Source organism: Dreissena polymorpha, chromosome 9 (assembly GCF_020536995.1).
Source record: "Dreissena polymorpha isolate Duluth1 chromosome 9, UMN_Dpol_1.0, whole genome shotgun sequence".
NCBI lineage: Eukaryota > Metazoa > Mollusca > Bivalvia > Myida > Dreissenidae > Dreissena > Dreissena polymorpha.
The window spans coordinates 24,699,747-24,706,565 of NC_068363.1; the positions used below are offsets into that span (position 1 = coordinate 24,699,747).

Consider the following 6,819-nt stretch of genomic DNA (forward strand, 5'->3'; position numbering starts at 1 on the left):
ATTGCAAATACTTTAATTTTACAGTATAGGTTATTTACACATAATAACATGTTGATTATATATCAATTAATATATAAATATTTGGTTGTATTAGAATTGTGTGTCCATTGATAACTTGCTAAATATACAATTATGTTTAATATTCCAACATGTACATTTGCGCCTTAAACACGTTATATTACTATTTAAACAATTAATCAAAGATTTTTTTTTACTTACAACACATTATTTTCTGACTTTTAAATCTAACAAATTGCTAAATTGATAATATTACTATCTATGCTATTGATATAGTAATTACTTAATATGTAATGAGGTTTACACTTGATTAAAAAACGATTCTAAAATGGTGTTAATGTGTGCAAATTATGTTAAATAGGTCGCGTCGAACACTTTATTGTGTTTGTATTTGATTTAATTTGTGATGTAAGCCCAGTAACATTGTACTAATACCTTGCTCGAACATGCAAATATGTGGGTATGTTTAAGAATTGTATTTAAAACTCTGAAAACCTTTGAGACTTATAATGTGCGATTCAGCCAGACCGTTGAAAGCTCTGAATACCTTTGAAACGTATAAAGTGCTATTTAATCAGACCGTATAAAGCTCTGAATACCTTTGATATATCTAATGTGCTATTCAACCAGACCGTTTAAAGCTCGGAATACCTTTGAGACTTGTAATATGCTATTAGAACAGAACAGTATAAAGCTCGGAATACAATTGAGAATAACAATGTGTTATTTATCCAGACCACCGCGTGTGTAACATTAATACCAATAATTAGTATCTAGGTGTGTGTGTACCTGTTTTGCGGTATACAACGAGGCAGATTGTAACATTAATACAAATTATTAGAATCAAGGTTTGTTTACCTGTCATGCGGTATACAACGGGACAGATTGACAAGTTTACGTAGAAAACTAAGTTTAAACTAATGCAATAAATTGTGTTTTATATTAATTTTAAAGCGTAACTTGTTTACATACATGTTTTTTATTTGCAAACAATGGTTCTAACAAAGTATGCACAAACTATGCCTGACAAAGTTTTAGACCTTGGTGTGTATCATTGACAACAGTATTAGTTCTGTTTTATAAAATCAACATCTTATACGATTGAAAACACAATAATAATACAGATTTAAACGATACATTTAAATATGCTGACTTAACGTAGTCGAAATGACGCCGTAGCGTTAGATAAACGCGACCAAAACTTCAAAAATACACACAATTCAATTTATATATTCCGAAACATCAGTATTTGAAATTTTTCTTTGATGCCTAAAATAACAGTTTAAACGTGTACAATAAGTAAACGTATTAACATCAGATCCTTTTAAAACTGTATGTTGACTATCAATATAATTTGAATATTTGTAATAATTTAGTTTTGCTTATATAAAAATCGTTCAACTGAATAAGCGGCGATATTTTATTAAATGAGTTTCTGAAAATATGCACTGTTAATTGGTGTATTGTGATTAAATTTAATTACACAGTAGACTGTGTAACACATGTATCAGGTTGATACAATACCGATAGCTCTAAACTCTGAGCTAAACGAGTTCTTGAGACGAGCATGTGTGCAAGCGAACAAACAAATAAAACGTTCATCACATACTACTAGATCATTACAAGCGCCATGGACAGCTAAAAATAATTGGCTTCGCTTTGATTATGAAACACAATCAATTAGTTTGACAAATATATTAAGATGCAGACTACAATAACAATTATTGTTGTTTAATATATCTTAAAAAAGACCCGTTTACAATATAAAGAAGTGAAACTCCAGCTGCTGTAGACGTATTGCATTCAAAAAATGAACAATTAGATGGTCCTTAATTAGGGGCAATTGACCAAACACAAGTGTCTAAAACGTATATACGATTTTTAAAATTAAGATAAACTAATATTTTATGTTGTGATATCGTTTTATATAGATAACACCATGTGTTTCTAATGTAAGCGGTGAATTAAACGTACTCCTTTTTTACATGTCATTTATTTGTGTTATTAATTGTTATTTTCATTGTGCACAAATGTGCTTCAATGTATTAGAGACATTAATAAGTTTATTGTACGTTGACATGTACAATTAACATAATGAACTATATTGACACATTTATGCTACATATTAGTGATAATATATGCTTTGTTATCATTAATAAATTAAACATGTAAAAGGTAATATGTTTAAACGATGACCAGTTTTCACACGCGGAAACTGGTTGCCTTTGAAGTAAATTTGGACAATTGTAAGTAATGTTACCCGTTCAACGTTAAAAACAAAGAAGTCATTAAATAAGAAAAAATACCTGCGCGCATAGCAAAGGATACCCGGCTGTTTACCTCTATGTATAGAGTGCGCTTAATAGATTATAATAGGACCTATTGATTATCATAGGATAACGCATGGCGTGAGAAATGTATATTAGACATACGCCTTCAAATGGTACAAATGCATGTGCATTTTTAAACAAGGCGTGCACATTGATAAGGCATTTGCTCAAAACAAAGCTAATACTGTAATTATTTGGTATGCGATAGTTAGGTTTGCTTTACTTAAGCGGCACTAGACAAAGCAGACTCAATCTATCTGTAAAATGACTGACCAATAAAGACAATTGATTATGCATACGAATTGTGACATACAAAGTGTAACGGTCGAGTAAGCATAATGATATATGCTGTGCTTTATCCAACCGTTGATCCATTGACATAAATATTTAAGTAATAACACGTACTACTGAACGCAAATATGGGAAATCATAGTCTGATATATTGTGTCTTTGCAAATATGGGAAATCTTAGTCTGAAAAATTGTGTCTTTGTGGCAAAGGGGAATTACTCAGCGGATTAATATGGGAAATCCTAGTCTAAAATATTGTGTATTCGTGGCAAAGGGGGATTACTCATAGTATTAATATGGGAAATCATAGTCTGAAATAGTGTGCAAATGTGACAAAGGGGGATTACTCATGGTATTAATATGGGAAATCATAGTCTGAAATAGTGTGCAAATGTGACAAAGGGGGATTACTCATGGTATTAATATGGGAAATCATAGTCTGAAATAGTGTGCAAATGTGACAAAGGGGGATTACTCATGGTATTAATATGGGAAATCATAGTCTGAAATAGTGTGCAAATGTGACAAAGGGGGATTACTCATAGTATTAATATGGGAAATCATAGTCTGTAATAGTGTGCATATGTGAAAAAGGTGATAACTCAGGGGATTAATATGGGAAATCATAATCTTTAATATCTTGTCTTTGTGGCAAAAGGTGATTATTCAGAATAAATGGAAATCATTAGCTTTCATCATTTAGTATGAAATGTATGCTTATTATTAAATAACTAATTTGTTTGACATGTTAAAGATGCATTTACATTTATATATGCTATTATCATAACGAACCAACGGGTTTATGATGGTGAAGTGTCCCTGATATGCGGGATTGATTATATAAATTGTAGTACGCGTTATTATATATGTTTACTTCGTTGTATTATTGCTACATTAATGAATTTAGGGTATTGTACGTGAAAGTATAAAATGATGGGTTATGAGGTATGATGCATTACCTATAAAACCATGACAGGGAATGACTTGAAAAAATGCTCACAACTAAGCGTCGTCCAAACAAACAGGCGCTGACAAATGCACTATTCCAGATAGGAAAGCAAACAAATTGAAGAATTTACTATTTTAGCTGAAACCAATAAGCTGGCAGAAAAAACGGGTCCACCTGCAAGATGAACAAAATCACACCGCAAATAAGACCGTATCACTTATTCCTTAAAGGCAGTTTCCAAAGGCGTAGTATCAAATAATCCTTATTGTGCATATAGCATACATGAATAACCATATGACTGCAATGGAGTGTTTGCAATTGCATTTGAATAGTTAAACGGAAGAAATTATGATATAAAACAAGATAGTTCTCAGCAGCTGAAAGACAATCACTATGTAAAAACTTAGTTAACAGTTTTTGATAGCTTGCAGAGTAAAGACGAAAACTTTCAAAATGCAGATAGTAATGACTATGTTCAATCAATATATATACAAGCAGACAGAGAACCGAGGAGTCAAAAGAAGAATACGATTTGCTATAATAATATGTTTGGTTCCAGCTAGGACTAAACACAATTTACGGAAGCTAGGAGAAATAAACACAAACGAAGGCCAGATTATGGAAGGGACTGGGAAATGACGAGTAGGGAAAGTATGGTCTCGCAACATAATTTGCACTGTCGCATGACCTTTTTTGAATGCATATACAAGTTCGGCCGATCAATATTGAGCTCGCTTACATCTTTGATAAAGCTGTTGAATGAAACGGTAGGGTGGGTATTGCTACGTGTCATGGGTGACATCGGGTCATTTATGCGCATTTGCAGTATAATTTCAATACACAGTTTATAGTGTGGTCTGCTTTCACATTATCGGCCATATTCAAAATTCTTATTTAAAAAACTATTAAAAGGAAAGTCGAAAATAAAAACAAAATATTCTAAAGGTAAATATTTCACACCTTTCCCTGGATTATCGAGCTTAACAAAAAAGTGAATATTTTATTTATAGCTCTTTTTACGTAAAAATTACTTTACGTTAATATAATTTGGAAATTGTAAAACATAGGTTTAGTATTGCATACAATTAACTATAGCAGCTGCTGTAGCCATCATGTCTTTATCGTCGATAAACTGGCATCTTTAATTTTAAAGCGTCGTGTACACGAACATGCGTATAACCAAACAAACAAAACATATACAACATACAACACTAGAGCATGTTAAGAGTCACTGGAAGTTAATTTTTGTTTTCATTGTTTTGACAATGAAACAAACTGTAAATCAATGACGTACACGTTATAAATACATAATTCTTAACAATCACTGTGTAATACAGTATCTCAAAAAATTAGTCTTTGGCGAAACATGATAAAGTCTCTACGATGAGATTTTACATTAAAATAAGCCAATGCTCTTACTATGTTACTTTAAGTATATAACATGGTGTGTTTTCGTGCATACAGTGATTTAATATGCATATATGTTTCAAGCCAGGGATCTGTGTTGTTTAAAAAAATTGGCTCCATGTGATATATATGTAGTGATATGGTTTATAATTTAAACAATGTGATTTTTATATTCAATAAATGATATTCTGTACTTTGACGTTTCGCACTTTCATAATATACTTTATTAACCACTGTCTGTTACATTATGATAAGTGATAATATATTATGAGTTATCATTTAATGAAATAAATAAAAGAATGAAAAAGTTAATATTTAAGTTCGATTTTTAGTTTTGTAAACTTACCAACACAACCAATCTGTCTCAGAGGCATAAAGGTTAATACATATTTTATATAACAATCACGGAAACTCCAGTTTCAGTTCTTGACCAAAAGCTAAACATTCTCATATCACAGTTTTGAACTTTAAAATTGGCTACAAACTTGAACAAAAACCGTGGTACATTTAAACACACTTAAAAGTTCCCTAGTTTAAGATTTAACAAATTACTTACCCGCTAACCATCAACTCCCGTATGAATTCACAACGACATATTCACGACCGTCTTGCATTGTTAAATGCAGTGAGCCCGGGCTAATTTCACGTTATATTGAAGTTTGGTAGCACGCATGGCTTTTGTTCTGAATATTTGAAATATGATCTCACATGATACAAAGGAGTGGCTCGTTTTAAACAAACCGCATATATTAACTAAGCAATTGTTCAAAACTAACAATATACTTTAAAGAATTCTTTTGTATGCGTGTAATGTTTCGTTTTACTGAAAGGTCTCTAGATGAAGCAGTATTCAGCAGGCGTTTTTACTATATCGTACCCTTCATTCCAATCGCTTATTAAGAGCTGTGGTGATTTGGATTACTTGCCTATTTGTGATATCATGATATTCATTGTCTGATGTTAAAAATATATATTTAATATTAAACCAAACTTCACATTTAATTTATATGAAATGAAACCAAGTTTCCCAAGATAGTGTCTACACACCAACGTATATTGAAGAACCAATATCTTAATTTTGCTTAAAATAACCTTCTCATATACTAAATAAATAACTTTGACAGCTAGAACTGAAAAAACTACCATTGAAAGTAAAGGTTAAATAACATACGTAATAAAGTTCCCCCTTCCCCAACATAATTTAATTGTGTTAAAACTATGATTTGTAGAAACCGCATTCGGAAAAGCGTGTTTGCCATAAAAGAAACACGTGCAAATTTCCGCGGTTGTTTATTGAAAATAGTTTAATTTTACTTTACAGGTTATTCTTAAAGAATAACATGTTTTACTATATATCAATTAAAATATATTTATTTTGTTTTTATAAGCATTGTGTGTACATTGTTAACTGGCTAAATATAAAATTATTTTCAATATGCAATTATTTATATTTGCGCCTGAAAACGATACATATAACTGTAAAAACAATCAATCAAAGTAAAGCATGCACACCAAGTTATTTCCTTACTTTTAAAAACAGATAACATACTAAATTGATACTGATTATAATAATTACTTTGTGATATGGTCAACATTTGGTTCAAAAACGATTATCAAATGGTGTGAGTGTGTGCACATTATATTAAATTGTTTGCTTCGAAGTATTGTTTGCGTTTGTTTTTTCTTTAATTTGGGATGTAAGCCCAATAAGCATGTACTGTCACACAGCTTGAACACACACAGATGTGGGAATGTTTAAGAATTGCGTTTAAAGCTCTGAATACCGTTGAAAATTATAATGTGCTATTCAACCAGCTCTGAATAC

The 6,819-nt window shown here is 31.1% G+C and overlaps 1 protein-coding gene across 1 annotated transcript in view; it reads right to left on the minus strand.

The window, feature by feature from the left end:
* Nucleotides 1-5,627, minus strand: part of LOC127845358 (beta-1,3-galactosyltransferase 1-like) — a 21,102-nt gene extending 15,475 nt beyond the window's left edge. Inside the window, exon 1 of the mRNA XM_052376224.1 lies at nt 5,551-5,627. The gene's annotated coding sequence lies outside the window, so the exon portion shown is untranslated. The remainder of the gene's footprint in view (nt 1-5,550) is intronic.
* Nucleotides 5,628-6,819: the final 1,192 nt, after the last annotated feature.